Below are 18185 nucleotides of genomic sequence, written 5' to 3'. Positions count from 1 at the left end.
CTTTCCTTCAGAAGGGTTAGCAAGATTCTGACTTTTGTGTATTTTTATGGGAACTTCCAATAAATTTTCCTTTCTAAGATGATATGCCCGAGGTCCCCAAAATGTCCCAGGGAACAGACATTGTATTGTATCACCACATGATGCAACTATAATAACAATGCATTGGGGTATTACAATGGTTTTGCAGTGCCAAGAACTTGCCCAGGATCGACTTTCAAAAGTAACAATTCTGCATAATAATAAGCCAGACCCAAGCTTTCACTCTGCTCAGACTTGCTAGGAGAGAACATGTTCCACAAACAACCCGGAATGTGGTTGAGTCCTGAGCATGGTTAAGTCACAGTTTAAAAATGTTTGCTCATTATCCTGGCTCAGAGGATGCATTGAGCCACAGAAGTGGGTGTTGAACAGTGCTGCTTTCTATGCAAGTCAATTTTTAAGGATGTAAATGTATTTTTGCCTCTGAGCCAAATCCTTCAAAGTTTGTACCTATATATCCCCGTTTTTTTCATAGAACAGGAAGGAGGAATATGTTTTATTGTTACCATTAAAAATGCATAATAATTAATAATATATATGTAATACTTATATTTACTCAAAGGGACCAATAAGTAATACTCAAATTTACTCAACGGGACTAATAAGTAAGAGTTATACTTACTCAAAGAGACCAGATTTCACATACGTCAATGTAGAATGGAGAGATAAGAGAAAAGGCGGGAGTGTGGCTCTGCGGAAGGGATAGCTACAGTTGGAGAAATGGGGAAACAATTAGGAAAAGTGGACAGGGCCAGCCATGAAAATCCCCTAGAGAGAAGAAATGCAAGAAACATTAAGAGCTACGATTCTGGCAAAGTAACTATGATTTCTGATGAGCAAGGAGGGGAAGGAGAGAGAGAAGAGAAAGAAAAAGGAGAGAGGGAAAGAGAAAGAAAGAAGAAAGGAAGGGATACTCAACAACAGATTAAATATATCAATGAGAGAAATTTTGAGGCCCGGCCTAGCTGTACGACCAGGTAAATCACTTCCCTTCTCTCTCTTCTCACCTGTATGAGACGATTGAAGTCAATGATCTCCAAAGTCCCTTTCAGCTCCAAATTTACGATCTTTTGAGCCTATGTAAGACCAAAATTCTGTAGGAGAAACCAGCCCAAGGGGATGGGGAACTCTCAAGAATAGGTATTCTCTTCAGTTCTGAGTGCCACACTTTAGAATCATCCACTGACCTCAGCTTTTTGTAACTCTTAGCTTCTTTCAAACACAGTTCAACTGCCAACTTTCCATGAAGCCTTTCCTGATGTCTCTTTCCCATGGCCCACTCAACAATTATCTGCTTTAGTGCTTACTACCTCCTGAAGTTATTTTGTATGACTCTGAATATACTTTGTACTTACTAATCCAGGTACATGTTCTATCCCCCAAGTAGAATGAATGTAAACTTCTTGAGGGCAGGGATGGGTTCATTTTTGTCTCTGTATCTCTAGAACTTAGCATAACATCCTGTACATAGTTGGTGTTTAATCATTTTTAAAATTAAAATTGAACATAATTGAATTGATAAGCTAGAGAGTGTCCAGAAGAAAATGACCAACATAGGAAAGGCTTTGGGTAAATGGAAACTGGTTGAAGGAATTGGCGATAAGCAGTTTGGAGGAGGGGGTATGGGGTGGGGAGAAGGGGCAAGACATAAGAAATACCTTCAAATATTTGAAGGGCTAGCATGAGAAAAGGGAATAGACTTGTTCTGCTTGGCCCCAGAGGGAGGAACCAGGCAGAATGAGCAGAAGTTGCAAAGAGACAAATTTATACTTGATATTTATAAAGGTCAGAGGAGCCTATGGCCTAACTCTCCCAGGCCTGACTCCTATTGCAAAATACTGATACTCTTAAGGCTCAGCGTCATCTAGTTCTAAGAGCCATCTGCTGAAACTCTTTTACAAGTTTGCTGATGGGGCACAGTTAGGATTCTACCTTCCTTATCCTGAGGGTTGCTGTGCTCATTCCCCTATAGCACAGTTAGACTAGTGTAGCCAGAATGGACTTTGTTTTCTTTGAATGACTCAGCTCGCCTCGTTGAGCTTCCCTGGACGCTGGGGCTTGCTCTTCCGGGGCAGGACCAGAGCTTCCTGTGTGATGAGTCGTGGCGCTGGCTGAGGGGAGGTGTGTTAACGTGGTCTACGCTGGGGGAGGGGCCAAGTCAAGAACCAATCGGCCCTGGTCGTTCAGGCGGCGCTTGATGATGTCGAAAACTCTATAAGAGGGGAGAGGACAGCTTGAAGATCCTCCTTTTTCCTTTTCCGGTTGGAGCCAGAGACGCCTACAGCCGAAGCTGAGCTGCCGGTAGCAGAGCTGACTGGAGGCTAGTGGGTAATCTTCTTACCGTAGAGGGGAAGCATGTATACGATTTTGCCTTATACCATCTCGCTTCTCTGTGGCCTCCTGGTTACCCTTGTGAGGCGGACTTATTGGGCCTAGAAGCTTTTGATGAAAATATCAAAATGGGGATGCTGGTTTGTGGGATTGTTACTGTGGAGTGTAAATATATGCTTTAGTTCTCCTGCCTTCTGCCTAGAGAATTCCTTATATCATGCGGTTCCGGACCTTTTAGGCACATATGAGATTCTCTTTGAAATCATAAATTCTGCCTTCCTAATATAACTAGCTAGGCCTTCCTGGTTAATCTTTAGTGAATTCCCTTTGCTGGTGGTCCATTTTCCTTTGATCCACTGATTTGTGGCTTCTTCCATAGCCACAGAAGGCCCTTTGTCTGAAAACCCTGACAGGAGCACAAATCACGCTGCCTGTCCAGTCCAGTCAATTAATAAACATTTATTAGGCACTTACTATGTGCCAGGCACTGGGCTAAGCATCAAGGATACAAAGAAAGGCAAAAGACAGTCCTTGCCCTCAAGGAGCTCCTGGTCTAATGAGTATAGAAAGCATAGGAGCAACACTCTATATGGCTACCCTGTGCGATAGTGAGAGTGAGGCAGGCTGCATGGGACTTTATTCCTGACTGCATCACTGTTTCTCTGTCCCTGTCCTCCCCTACAATCCATCCTGTGCTTGACTATGAGCATCAACAAACCATTTTGACCCATCTAGTCTCGCAGTGTGCCATTCACTTGAACTGCACTACAAATTTGTATGACAAAAGAACTCCGGATAATTATAGCTATCTAAAGGTGGACCGGGCAGGCACAAGAGACAATAAGTTTCCTAATCCTGGATGTCTTCACACAATGGCTGGTTAACTATTTGTTGAGTGTATTGTAGAAGAGCTTCTTATCAGGTCTAGGTTGGGCTAGATGGGTTTTAAGGTCACAGGATCATGGAGGATCATAGGTTTAAAGCTGCAAGGGAACTTAGAGGTCATTGAATTCAACTCCCTCATTTTACAGATGAAGAAACTGAGACCTAGAGAGGAGATGCAATTTGCCCACCATCACACAACTAGCAAATATCTGAGGTAAGATTGGAACCCAGGTCTTTCTGATTCCAATTTCAAAATTCAACTCATGTCAACTCTCAGACTCTGTAATTCTGTGCCATCTGGCCAGCCAAGTCATTACCTGACTTGGAGCTGGAAGAAACATCATTTCATCCTTGTGAAGTAGGTTTATTTGAATGAGATCCCCATCTGTAGCAAGGTTTATGGGATTTGACGTATCTTACTTGTACAGCACCCCTAAACCTGCCATGTGACTCATTCTCTTAATCACTTTTATCCCTTTAGGTTCTAGATTGATCCAGGAGTATGGCTGAATAGTTCATTTCTAATTAATAAACTTGCAATCTCTTTTTCACATATTAATTAGCTCAAGCCTCCACTCCAGTTAGTTAAATATCATCAAGAATTATGTAATGAACTGGAGGGACTACCTTTCCTATTAGCAATTACTTTCTCTATAAATATTAGAATCACCAAATACATAATATATATATATATATATATACATAACTCATTAATAAATTAAGGCAATAATAATGCAAAGGCATACATGGCTATTTAGAATATTTTGCCTATGCAAAAGTTCATAGAGTAGATTTAAACATCAATATAAGAGTAAACGATCCTTCTTCATTTGTCTGGATACACTGTCCCAAATCATTCAGCTCACTCCAAATATTGTTTAAAGTCTCTTAAGAATCTTCTTTATATTTTGTCCTAAGATAAGCATTAAACTCAGCTCAGAAAACAAGCTAGATTAGTTCTTTTTCCTTATCCTCTGGTGTTCATTTCTCTAATGGGGGAATGTAAGCTGCAGGGTGGTGTTGTAAGTATGGGACACTTTAGGACCCTGTCTATACTATCTCACAATAAATAACGTTTCCAAAATACACCATACTTGCAGGTCTCTATAGAATTATCTTTATAAACTTCTCTTTATAGGATTTTCTCATGAAATACCATTCAACAGTCATCACAAGAAGTTTGTCTTTACCTTCTTCATCTGTCTTCACAGATTCCTCATAAATCATCATAGGGCCCAGATAAACATCTACCTTCTTTGTGACTCCGTAGGGCAAAGCACATCATAGCAGGGCATTTCCACCCTTGCTTCAAAAACTGTGAACGCAAACTGTTTTTCTAAACCATTCAAGATAGCTCTTCAAGCTACAGTAACAGCATCTGTAGGGGCAGCTAGGTGGTCCAGTAGATATCAGACTTGGAGTCAGGAAGATCTGAGCTCTAATTCAGCCTCAGATACTTACTAGCCACGTGACCCCAGGCAAATCACTTAACTCCTATTTGTCTCAGTTCCTCATCTGTAAAATGGGGATACACTGAAGAAGGAAACGGCAAGCCACTCCAGTATCTTTGCCAAGAAAACCCCAGGGAAATAACTTCATGGGGGCACATGAGTAGACACGAGTGAATAATGACAACAACCATCTCTGTGAGATAGATGTTTGGAACAGGGGTTACAGTTAGTATCAAGTACACCGATACCATTGAATAAGTCCATATCTGAGTAAAGCTTTGAAGTCTCTCCCAGTAATTGGCCCCAGAGACTTTGACACTCAAAAACTCAAATGAATCTGTAACCTCATTGATTTGGGAGTGTGTTCCAAGGATACAGACTACGACCCATTCAGGTCTGCCCAACCTGAGAAACTCTTGTTCTTGTTCTCTCATGAGCTTGCCACAGTACGTCAACCCAACTGGCTGGAAGCCTCCCTTCCTTTCTCTCGACACTACAAAAATATCAGTGGAGCATACTAATGGTCATCTATCTTCTCTTTCTATTATACAATTTCTAAATGGTATCTTTTCCTCCCATTACTCTTTAAAGTTCCTCATCATGTTGGAGCCCTAACCACCAGATGCATCCCTATTGTTCTCTGTGTGATATTCACTTTTAATTATTCAGAAACTTTTTAATTCTATATCTTACTGCCTTACAGCAATACCAGTAAAATGCTGGAAATTAAAGGATGAATCTGTGTTTCCATGGAAAGCTTGGGGTCATCTTTGCTCTTTCTTGAAGAAAATTCAGCCTTCGGCCGCCCTCTTCATGCTCAGTCCTGGGTCCAATTCATTGTCCCTCCAAATATATATTACTATCTAGACAAGAGGCATTCTTTATCAACTTGGTCTTTCCTGTGTGGATGGTAAGTTCAAATTCTTTTGGTTGTAGATCTTTTCTCCCTAGTATCTTATGGAAGGATTGTTTATGTGGTCCTCAAGGAACTAAAGGTATGAAATGAGGGAGCAAGAGATCTAGACCTCACCATATGCTATTACCAAGAGCTATTTATACTGTTAGGGTCCAATGGGAAACCCAAGGTCGTTTTCTTCTTGGATGAGTCCATGCCTTCAAGGTAGTACTATAAGGTTGAATTCCTGCAAGGATCTTTGGAGTTAAAGCTGGGACTTGTAATATAAATGGTGTTGAACCCTAAGTTCATTTCTCTAATGGGAGAACATAAGTCACACAGTGATGTTGTGAGTATGGAAGACTTTAGGACCCTGTTAAAAATGAGAGTCACTGGGTGGGGGAGTAGGGGGAGAGAGAATTATATTGATTGCTTATGGATTCTCCTGAGTGCTTTGCATTTTCGGTAAGTGGAATAAAATCTATGCATTGTTATCTTGGGTGCTTTGTAGGATTTGGAAAACTTTTTACCCATGTCTGTGAAGACCTAGACATAATATTCAAGCTATATTCTGAGCCTCTGGAAGGGAGTGATATGAGGCAAAGACAGAGTGAATTGGGGAGGGCCCCCAAGATTCAACCTAGACTATATAAACCCTAGAGCTTAGGGTGTTGAGCCATGGATTACGTATGCAAATAACTATGATATGAGAGAGTATGATCAGTGCAAAAGAAAGGTCTAGGAAAAATGTTTTGAGAAATTTGAAAAGGGAAAAAAAATATTTTGATTGGGGCTTGGGAATGATCGAGAAAGGACTCAAAGATAAGGTGCCAACTCAGTTAATAGTTTACCAGGTATTATTTTCTGGATTTGAATCACTCAAAGGGCAATGGTGGATTAAATGAACAGACAAAAAATTATTTATTAGGCATTTATTATGTGCTAAGCACTGTGCTATATTCTGAGGACACAAATTAAAAAAAGAGTCACTGCTGTTTAGGATCTAAGATACTGACAGTAATAGCTTATTCCTCTCTTCACTACACTTTTAGCAGAACAGAAATCTCAGCATGTTCTTACATCCCCTCCTTACACTATGACCCTGCAGCCACATCCCAATAAATATCTGATAGTAGTAACTTCATTGACAGATATAGCAGTTTAATAGCACTATTAACTGAATTGCCACCCCCCCCCTTGGAATACTTTCTTGACCACCCTCCTCTCCCCCATCAAAGTAACTGCTTTTTTTCTCAATTTTCTGCTAACACTTTGCCTGGACTTTTCTGCTGCCCTAATTGAGAGAGACAATAAACATCAATCAATCAGTAAACATTTATTAAGCACCTACTATATGCCAGGCCCTGGGAAGAATCAGGGGAAGAGTGGATGTAGAGTCTTGATGGTCTTTAGGGTTCAGTAACATGGTAGAGTGCAAGGCCCAGGAGCCCTTAGGATGCATCAGCAAAGTAGTTGGTGATTCCCAGGGGCCGGAGGACTCAGAGGCAGGGCAGCTGGTAAGGACTAATAGTCCTTCATCTTACTAGAGCGGTTAGTGACTCCCAGCTCTTTGACATAGTGTAAGGGACACAGTAAGGCTCACGGTATGGGCTATATCTGCCCTGAAATCCATGACTGTTGGGAAAGAGGGAATGGTAGAGGGTTAAGATGGAGTGGGAGCTCTGGGATTCCTCCTGAAAGGACAGAGTTGAAGAGTTGGCATGCTGGGGGAAGGAGACTGAAGAGGTGAAGAGGAAGAAACATGTCTGCCCTAAGTCCCAACACTAATATGGTGAGCCCTGGAGATTAGGGGGACATTAGGTTGCCTAAGGAAGGGGTGAACCAGCCCAAGTTGGAAATGGAGCAAGTCAAAACTTCCATGCTAACCAACAGCAGGGTCAGGCTCATGAGTGGTAAGAAAAGTGTAAAGAATGTCATCAGAGGGATGTGTGACTGGAAAATGCAGTGGTCTTATCATGAGACCAGAGCAAGGTGATAACCTATCTTCTCCAGTGACATTCCTGCAATGACAAGAGAGCTAAAGGAAGACCAATGGCTGACAATTTAGGAGAGGGCATGGATAACTGCACAGGATAAAAGGATAGTGAAGGGAGTGCCCACAAATCTTGGATATCAATTGACACTGAAGAGGATGGAGAGAAGCGCTTAGAAAAAGAGAGAGGGCTGATAGGGGACCACTTTTCCCTTGGGTGAGACTGGGGGAATAGGGAGGCCCAAAAGATAAAATACCTTCCTAGTTTTGCCTAGAACTATTGTTGCCCAGAAAATACTCTAGATGGTTATTTCCTTGCTTCCTTTTTAAAAACCAAATCCCCGATATGATTTTATTTTCTTGTCACTCACCTTCTTCCTAAAAGTCTAGAAAAAAAAAGAATAAACAAATAAACAGAATTCAAATTAATTGAAAGTTCAATTAAATTGGATTCTGGCTAATCCTTTTTTTTTCTTTTTCTCTGGCAATGGGACCACCTGCCTCTATTTTGAAGCCATTGGTTGTTATGTTAGCAAAAAATAATGGCTGTTCCAAGGATATCTGGGGAACTCTGCCAATACAACTGACTGGCAGAAAATCTACCCTAGGGGCTGGCAAGAGGAAAGAGGATTCCTCTCGAAGCTTCCAGCAGGGACTGATGGAGTGACTCTGGAGCTTTCTTAATTAATATGCTAGGCACAGTGCAGAAACATGCATGAGACCAGAGACACCTAGGAATTTCTGTGCACTGTATACTCAAAAGAACTGTTTTCTTATTCCCTGCCTTCCTCATACCCTTTCCGAATTTGCAGAACCCAGTCCTTAAAAAGTGACTCCCATTGGTCACTCCATCAGTCATGCTCAAAATTCTAGTAAGGTCATAGTAGTTACTGATTGATTCCTTTGTGCAGGGCAATGTAGTAGGTAGTATGAAAAAATGCAAAGAAATAGAGGACCCTGTTTCCTGTCCTTAAAGTTATTTCCAACAAACGATAAAATGGTGGGGTTGAGATGAGTCTCTATTCCATTTCTCGGGCTATGTAGTCAGTTACTGCTTGTAAATGATTGTAATCCCAACTCAAAACTGCAAGTAGCAATATTTTACCTTGAGGCAAGTGGTAGGAGGATAGGAAGGGGACCCCATGGACACTCCAGATTTCTACGCTGATGAAAGATTGGCTGATGGTGGGAAAAAGTTGGGGTGGGGGTAGGACTAGGGTCACAGTTTTAGGATAGGAGTAAGCATACCCCGGGGCACAGTGAGGTTTTTATGCTCCTGAAAGTATAAAGAAGAAGATGTTGGTGGCTTTAGCACTATGGGAGGAAAGGTGTATTCCGGTGTGGTAGGCAAGCATTTAGGAAAGTGTTGTCAGGACCCTCCAAATTGCTCTGCATCCATTTTATGTTGTATGGCCTGAGGCCCACTAGGGACTCTGGCTCTGGACTCACACAGATTAGGGGACCTGACTCCAAAAAAAGGGTATCAGACGTTTCCTCAAACTCTCTGGCTTGTTATATCCCAATGCTAGAGTGGTACTCTGAAGAAAATCTCTAAAAGCAAAGTTTAGGTAAGGTTCACATCTAGAACCTTCCCTAAAAGGGTCCCATCTAGAGAAGGTACTAAGTATACAAAGTGGATATCAGGTATAGGATAAATATTTATTTCCCTCATTACAAAATTACAAAATGCAAAAGACTCACAAACTTGAGTTAACAAAAACTTAAAACTGAGGCAAAGACAATTTTGTAGGACTGTAAATTTCACCTATACTTCTGATTCATACTATCCAAACAACTTATAAAAATTTCTATTTTCTGGCCAGCCAGATAGGTCCTTCGAAGCCCTTCAGGTTCAGGAGGATTCTCTTGGTAGTTGTCTTCTCATCTGAGAAGCCGTATGGGTGTAAGAAGAACCTTCCTCTGGACAGCCAACACCAACTCAGGAACTCTCAAACTGCTAAGGGCTGGAAAAGTTCATTTCTCAGAAATCACTGTTGAGTGATCTGGCCTCAAGAGAGAAAAAAAAATAGGGAAGGTAGCCAAGGACTTGAGGTTTAGTCTCAGGTTCACTTGGGAAAGCACAGGTATTTCTGTCTTTCTTAGGCACTGTCATCTTAAAACACAGGCGCATTTTCGTCATTCTTTATCTATAGACAACAACAAAAAGACCATGACAGCTTCACTCTGGAGGGATGGATACTGACAGTAACAGTAATAAGAATTATATGTCACATGTCTATCTATAGCGCTTTACAGTTTACAAAGCACTTTCTTTGGAAAGATGCGTTGTAGGTGGTTAAGTTGCAACACAACCCATAATCTTCCTCCTATAACAGCCCCCACCAAGTTCATTACACCTCAGCCTGGCTTCCACCCCCTTCCTCAATCGGTTCCCATGGCAACAGCCAAAGCTCCCTATCCTGGTCTCAGCCCCGAGGCCACAGTCCTGGCGCAGCAGGGATCTCTAGGCTGGGCCAGGGAACTAGGTTGTGTCTGACCTAGGTGCTCCCCTTCCCCACCCTCTTCCCTTCCCTTCCCTCCCCTCCTCCCTTCCCTCCTCCCTCCTCCCTCCCCCTCCCCCTCCCCTTCCTCCCGAGCATAGCGCAGCCGCACTGGGATCACTCCTGGACTCGCGACCTACAGTGCAGGCCGGACTGCCCCAGTTCGCGGAAGGAGGAGGGGTGGTTGCTAAGGAAACGGGAGGACGCCCGGCAGCTCGGCTGCCGCCTCCGCCTCGGCCTCCGAGAAGGCCCAGCAGTCTCCGTTTGCAAGCAGCCCTCAGGGGGGAGGAGGAGAAGGAAAAGGAGGAGAAGGAGGAGGTGAAGGAGAAGGAAGAAGAAGAGTAGGAGAGGAACTGTCCCCTCCCCCCTGCGATTGATGTGCTGTGGACCCCCACCCCCGACACGCCCGAGCCCACCCCACCCCGCCCCCGCCCCTTAGCTCCCCGAGTGGAGAAAGGGCAGCATCGCCCAGGTAACCACCGGCCTCGGCTGGGAGGCCAGAATTGGTCTCCCGGCTTTTCGGCTGGACCTGCCTGTCCCAGCCCCATGGTGTTCCCGAGGCCCGTTAAGTGGTTGGTTTACGGTTTGTTTGTTGCCAGGCGGGAATGGGGCGGTCTGTTTTAGATTGTGCCGGGCCGTTTTCTCCTTCACTAGGGCCAGACGACTGGCGGGGTGGGGGGCGGGGGGGAGGGGTTCGCGACTCCTCTCAGCCAATCAGCCTCGCTCCCTCCGGGCTTTGGAGGGGGCGGTCACTCCGTCCTCGGAGCAGAAGCCTAGGTTTCGCTTGGAATCATGGGAACGAGAGCTGGAAGCGGAGAGGTCCCCAGGTCGGCTGGTGTCAATCTCCATTTTCCAGAAGAGGCCGTCGAGGCTTAGGGTGGGGAAGGGGCTTTCCCAAGGTCACAGGGCTGGTAGAGTAGCAGAGCCAGGGTGCCAAGTAAGGTGGAAGTTGTGAAACCCGTTAAGGGTGAGGGTGCGGATGACGACACAGCACTCAAGATTTAAGCCTAGGAGAGGGTGGCGTATACCCAAGCTAGGGCTGCCTTTGAACGTTACACCTCGTGGGGTCAGGGAAGGCCAAACGTCTCACAGCAACCGCTAGTGCGGAACGCTGCCTCCATATCCAGCGGGGTCCCCTCCCCCCACCCACCCAGCTTCTTCTCAGGGCTCCTCAAAGGGTGGTCCTTGATCACCTGAGCTCTGATCTGATTAAAGGGGCCCAGTGTAAAAAGCACCCGAGTTCGAGTGAGAACTTGGAAACATAACCCTGTAGCTTAATCTGCGATTTAGGGCAAGCCCTTGAACCCCACGGAGCCTCAGTTTCCTCCTCAATGAATGAGCCTAGGCTGGACTGAATCACCTCTGCAGGCCTTATCAGCGCTGTCTTTACTTCACGTGCTCCATCCACACTGGCATACCTTTACCTTCTCCCTGACCTAGATGACAGTATAACGGCAGTCCTGACTTGGCAAACAGGCCACGCTTTCCTATACTTTGAGAGTTAGGTTCTCATCCTCCTCGTCCTTAACAGGTTTAACAACCTCCATTTTACTTGGCAGCTTATGGGATACTTTTAATTTCACAATTATACACAGTAATCATTCCCACCTGGGTTTGTTGGCTCTTGTGAGGAGCCCTCCTTCTCTAGTAGTTCTATTCAAATAAAAAAGCAAGTAAAGTCACCAGGAAATTGCTACCGCTGTTTGAGATGTATTGGTGTAAACTTTGTAGGAGGCATTTCTAATTGGCACATTATTTTAAAAAATCCAACTTTGCTGGAAAAGTCAAATGACCCAGTTTTCGGTGTACTCTGCCTCCCTCCCCCTGATATATTTTCAGTTCTTCAGTTGAAGATCCTGGGCACTTAGCATTCACCAGAGAGAAGGATGTAAACTTTGTGCCCCAAGTCGTTAGAATATTTCCTTTGTATAACACGCATTGTGTATGTTTAAAAGTAGATGATAGCATCAAATTTTTCTGTTATTTTTGTGCAACTATAGGTTAATTACAGAAAAGAGGGAACAAAAAAATCTGATTAGTGGCATTTTGAAATTGTTACTTTGATTTTGTTTCAAAGGGAACCCTGGTTTTAAGGGGCTTACTTAGACTTACCCTTCCTTTGGGAGTGCTTTTTTATATAGGAGGACATAACAGAAAAGCAGAAGACAAAAACTTTTGTTTTTTAAATGCCCTCATCATTTCTTCTGAGAAGTGTACCTACCCACAGAGAAGGGCAGAATATGATTGAAAGGAACACAGAGAACCGAAGGACAAGGATGTGTTGTTGGGCAGATTCTGTCTTCTTATTGAGAGCACAGGGAATTGAGCACTAGAGAGGGTTGCATATGTCATAAAGTTCTTAGAATCATCTGTATTGAAATTTCATAGGTGTACAGAATATTGAGGATGGGGACAGTCATATGCTCCCTCTTTCAGTTAAGGAAGAACTCCCTCTCCTTTCTCCCCTCCCCTTCCCTTTCCCTTTCTTATTTATAGCATGAAGTTAATCCCTTGTAGCTCAGTAGTGTCATCAGAGATTGAAAACGGTTGTGCCTACTGCTGTGAGGAGATTTTTCAATTGAAAAGCAGTTGAGAAGTGGAGGAGTAGAAAGAATACAGAACTGCTCTTCTGAAAATATAGACCTCTTCTGCATCTTATCAACGTTTTATTTCCCTATCCTTCCATCTTTGCTCAGGATGACTTCAGATGGCCTTTTGGCTGAATAAGACGACAAGAGCTGAGATCAGTGAGTTCACACGTTTATCTTCTATGAATACATTTCCAACAGTCGTTTTGGTTTATTGTTCCTACTGAGTAAATTATTCACACTTTTATGTGGAACATGAGATTCTAATGACACTGTAGAAACACTGATAAGGAAATGTTCCTTAAGCTATAATGACTTCCTAACTTCATATCTGTTGTTGTCTGGAGTAGTTGTTTAATCTTACAAAATATACATATATATATATATGTATGTATATATATATATATATGTATATACAGGTCTTACAATACAGGCATACTCACAGAGGAAGCTGCGGTGTAGTGGTTGGAGAGCTGACTCGGGTAGACTTGAGTTCAAGTCTGGTCTCTGACACTTAGTGGCTGTGTGACCCTGGGCAAATCCTCTTGGTGACTCAGGCAGTTAACTCTCTATCTCTAAGACAAAAAATTGCAGAGAATGTACCTTGAGAAAGGAAGCTCTTCTGTGGGAGCTCCCTACACTAATGAAATCCACAAGACTAATTTTTAAAAGTATGTAGTGTGTATGTGTTTGTGTGTGTATGTATGTATGTATGTATTTAAACAGACAAGTGCCTAGATATAGTGATTAAAGACTGGCTTCTAGCACAGAGCAGCTCTGTGACCCTGACCCAGGCCCCAGGCAGCTCTCTCAGATTGCAGAGCAGGTACAGATAGATCTGCTTTGAGACGTTCCACATCCAAAGCTCCCTGCTCCAATGACATGACAAATCTGTTTAAATTTAAATCTATACGTGTATGTGTATATGTGTGTCCGTAGATTTAGCTGTATACATACACATATGTGAAAGACTACATATAGTATTATTGTACTTCTAAATATTTTGCGGTAAAATGTGATCAAATGAAGTTGATAGGAGGAAAAAAGACTTTTGTAGGCAATTGTGCAGAGCCCTTTATTTGGTAAATGATTGTGAAGTCAGGGATAACCACAGATGATTTGAATAATGTGATTTCTCTCCTCATTGAAAAAAGTTACTGTACTTCTCTTCCTTTAGAAGTCTCCTTAACATAGCTACCACATCAGGAAAGCCACACATCAAGTCAAGTGTCAAGTGTCAGAATAATTTTTCTGTTTCTTTGATAATTAATAAGCATAGCACTCAACTGGATTTTAGGTTCTGGTTCTTGTTAGTGACTATTAACATATTTCCATAGGAGTTCTTAACTTTTCTGCTTGATTACTTTTCAGTGACAGGGTTCTCTAAGAGTAGTATCACTGTCAAAATACCACTTTCTGCCTACATTACCAAAATGCATAGGTTTGGCAAAGGGGGAAAAATCATGAAAGCATCCTACTAAACGGGTTTACAACCATGTTAAAAATAGAATAAAAAAAAACCAACTTAAAATGGAGTCAAAATAGGTGGTCAAAATACTTAGGAGACTTGATTAAAAGACTAAATAAATATACCTAAATTTACTTACGGATCGTTGTTTCAGGTGAGGAATCTCAAAAGACCAACTTTCTGATCAGCAGAGGTTTAGGGCTAGATAAATCACAGCTAGCGTTCTGTAAGGAAGACTGTCTCAAGGATCAGTTCAGCTTTTCTCCTACTACACTTTGTTATAATTCTTATGAGAATTATTCTTATTAGATTCTGGCTTCAACAGTAGAATAACCATGACAACTCACTAATCAGATTGACAAAGCTGATACCCTTCAGTTTTGTTTCCAGCCATGCTGGAGATATATGGTATTTGGGACTATAACAAGTCTCCAACAGCATAGAATAAGTTAGAGCAGAGAGGAAGATGGTAGTTCAGACAAGTGCTAGCATACGAGCAGAAATGGTATAGCTAAGATGAGGTCTGCACAGCCAGAAGCCTAAGTAGGGCAGGAGCAGTAAATGATTTAGAGGGTATTAGCAGCACCTTGGTGGAGCACTTTCTCCCCTGCTCAGCTCAGTTTCCAGCCTCTCCACCTTTCCCTGCTGACATCTTGCCTTGATGTTCTTCTTTCTCTACTGCAGTCTGCTCCTCATTCAGTCTTTATTCCCTTGGGGACTTGCGCTTTCATCAGGGTAGAATCAAGGAGGGCTTCGACTGCTCCATCTGGTCCTCGCTGCTCCATCTCCTAGCCCCTGCCTTGGCAAGTACTTCTTCCCGTACAGACTTTAACAGAGATAAGCCCCTTCCTTCACCACTTTGCCCCATGGGAAAATCTTGGCCATTACCGGTTCTGTTCACAACCATTTTGTCTGCAATGCAATTTTTGAATCAACTTTGAATCAACAGTGGGAAAAGGCAAGGCTGTGAGGCAGGATAGTACAGGTTTTATTCCCATTTTACAGGTGAGGAAATAGGCTAACATAGATTAAGTGATTTGCCCAAGATCACATAGTTGATTGTCTAAACCTGGTTTTGAACTCAGGTCTCTAAACTCCAAATCCAATGCTTCATGCTGCTTCTCAGTTGTAATATTTTACCCTTAAATTTAATTAGTAAGCAAATGTTTATTGAATTTGTACTATGTAGGAGGGACTGTGCTAGATGCCGTGGAAGATAATATAGCCAGAAACTCTGCCTTCAAGAAATGTATAATTCATTTGGGTAGAACAGACACATGATAATAATAGGAGTCAATATAGAAATACCAAATACAGTGGTACACAGAAGTTTAACGGAGGGAGTGGTCATTACCGGTTGGGGTGGTCAAGGATGTCTTTATGAAGGAGGTAATGTTTGAACTGAGCCCTAAACAATGGGTGGTATTCAGATAGGCTGAGAAGAGAGGGAAAGGCATTTTGATTTAAGGATGGGGGGCTTGAATTATTGTCATTCTTTATACTTTCTCATGTTGTTAGAGAAAAAAAAATAAACTTGTAGGGAAATTGCTTCTGAAAGAAACTATTTTCCCATTTTATTTCCTTTTTTCCCAACCAAGAAATCCTCCATTCAAGGGGGTATTTATACTGTCCTTCTGCCCTACTTACATAGCATAGCATTGTCACTGTTCTTTGAACTTTCCACATTGAAATGACAGCAGTGACTGAATTTTCTGCAAATTTAACTACAGTTGAAATATTGCATGAGATTTGGGCATCTTGTGCAATCAGTCATGGTAAATATGAACTTCATGAATATAGTATGACAAGGGAGTGCCTTATAATAAGCTTTTAAATATGAATATTTTCAGAATAATTATATGTAATGTAACATATAACGTATAATTTTGTATATTGCAATACACCAATATTGTATATATATACTTTATATGTATAATTATAGACTGTACATATATTTATATATTATTATTATTATAACTATGTATTATAGTATGTAATATCAGAGAACAAATTAATGAATAACAAATTCTGTAGCTACATAAACATTTCTACCATGCCTCTTTAGAATGACAGTTTCAAAGTTTAAAGTTTCAAGTTTATCATTTTTTGTTTGCTCAAGCTATCTTTTCATGAAGTCATAATTAAATTATTTTCTTTATAAACTGTTCCCCAAAATGTAAACTCTATACGAGGTCAGACTTGGGCAATTTCAGGAGAATTCAAGATTGCTGATCCCTTTTTGCCCTCCAATAAAAAGAAAGTTATGTTTAATTGCAAAAAGAGAGTCAGAATGAAACACATTTTAAATTAAGTTTGAACTCTAACACCTTTAGGCATAGGTGACTCAATCCAGGTGATACTTCAGTTTTTTAGGGCACTGGGAGACTGTAGATATGCAATGCAAATAGCTGCTGCTCCATACCCCCAGGATTTCCCATAATAGCTTGGGTATTTTTATCTGCCTCTTTTTTCTCATGTAGAGGCATAGTTCTGTCCAAAAAGCTCCTGAATTGCAAAGGGGATTGGAAAGATATTTATTTTGTAGTTAAAGAAGGATAAGATGAAATTTTTGCTTGGTGGATTCAGATTTAGAGGTAAGCCACTGAATAGGAAGTCCTGAGGTCTACTCACTCCATCAGCAAGCATTTATTAAGCACTTAATACTTGCCAAATTCTCTTATGATCCCTGAGGTGACAAAGAAAAATGTGAAAACAGTTTCTGCTTTCAAGGAGCTATACCCTTGAGAAGCCTATAGTCTAGTGAGAGATGCAGCATGTATATATGTTGGTGTATACATGAATATAAAATAAATACTAGGTGGCTTTAAGAGGGGAAAGCAGCAGGGGGGACTGAGAAAGACCTCCTCCAGAAGATGACTTATGCCAAGTCAGAAAGCCTGAGATTCTGAAAGGGGGATTAGGGGTGGGGGTGGGGGTAGGAGGTAGGGGGAAGTGTGCTTGCCAGGCATAGGAGAGAGAATCAGTATAGATGATTAACATATGACCTCTTCTTCTACGTTGTCTGCAGTCATCCAGGCAGGCCTGGGAAGAAGAGGCTGTACTCAGTGAAGTGACTATAGCAATAAGAGAAAACCTTTTCCCTTTTTTGTTATAGTCCAGATGGGGCTAATTAAAAAAAAAATCATTAGTGGTTCAATGTCAGTGTGGCAGGAGGTCTCTGGTGTCCTGTCCCAGGGATCAATGCTTAGCCTTTTCTTACGCTATTTAACATTTTTATCAATGACATAGTAAGGTATAGTTGGAATGCTCATCAGATTTGGAAATGATTCAAACTGGGAGGGAGGACTAACTAACACAGTGGATGATAGAGTCAGGATCCAGAAAGATCCTGACAAACTGTATACAACACCTAATAAGAAGATGAAGCTCAGTAAGGCTAAACCCTAGTTTTACCCTTGAGTTAAAAAAACAAAAACTTCACAAGTGCAGAATGGGATAGGCCTGCAGTTTGTTTAAAAAAGCTCTGGAGGTCTTAGTAAACTGAATGCCCAATATAGGTGGGATGTGTGATGCAACAGTCAAAAAAAAAAGTTAATATAGCCTGAGCTGCATTAACTGAATCAAAACTTTTGTATTTTTTCCTTGGTCAAATCAGGTCTGTATTAAAAAACAAAAACATTTAGTCCTGGGCACCCCTATTTAAAGTCATAGATAATCTGGTAAGGTTCTAGAAGAAGTCAGTCAGGGTAGTGGAAGACTCTTGAGTCCATGTTGTATGAGAATGGGTTGAAGGAGGTGGGCGTGTTTAACCTAGAGAAGTCTCTGGGAGAAAGTGATAGTTATCTTCGAATATTTGAAAAGCTTACATATGGAAGAACTTCTGTTTGTTCTCTTTAGCCCTTGAGGGCAGAACCCGGACCAGTGGGTTGAAGCTGTAAAGAAGCAAATTTAAGCTTGAAGTCAGGAAAAATCCCCAACAATTAGAGCTATCCTAACATGGATTGGGCTAAGAGGTGGTGGTTTTCCCCTTATTGGAAAGCTTTAGGCAGTGGCTAGTTGGTCACTTCCTAGAT

At 41.9% G+C, this 18185-nt stretch overlaps 1 protein-coding gene across 1 annotated transcript in view; it reads left to right on the top strand.

The window, feature by feature from the left end:
- The first annotated feature begins 10856 nt into the window (after nt 1-10856).
- MARCHF10 (membrane associated ring-CH-type finger 10) overlaps nt 10857-18185 on the top strand; it is a 218170-nt gene continuing 210841 nt past the window's right edge. The window contains 2 exon segments of the mRNA XM_036755641.1: nt 10857-10922; nt 12792-12842. The gene's annotated coding sequence lies outside the window, so the exon portion shown is untranslated.

This window comes from Trichosurus vulpecula, chromosome 4, assembly GCF_011100635.1.
Source record: "Trichosurus vulpecula isolate mTriVul1 chromosome 4, mTriVul1.pri, whole genome shotgun sequence".
NCBI lineage: Eukaryota > Metazoa > Chordata > Mammalia > Diprotodontia > Phalangeridae > Trichosurus > Trichosurus vulpecula.
This window is presented reverse-complemented; position numbering and strand designations above follow the sequence as displayed.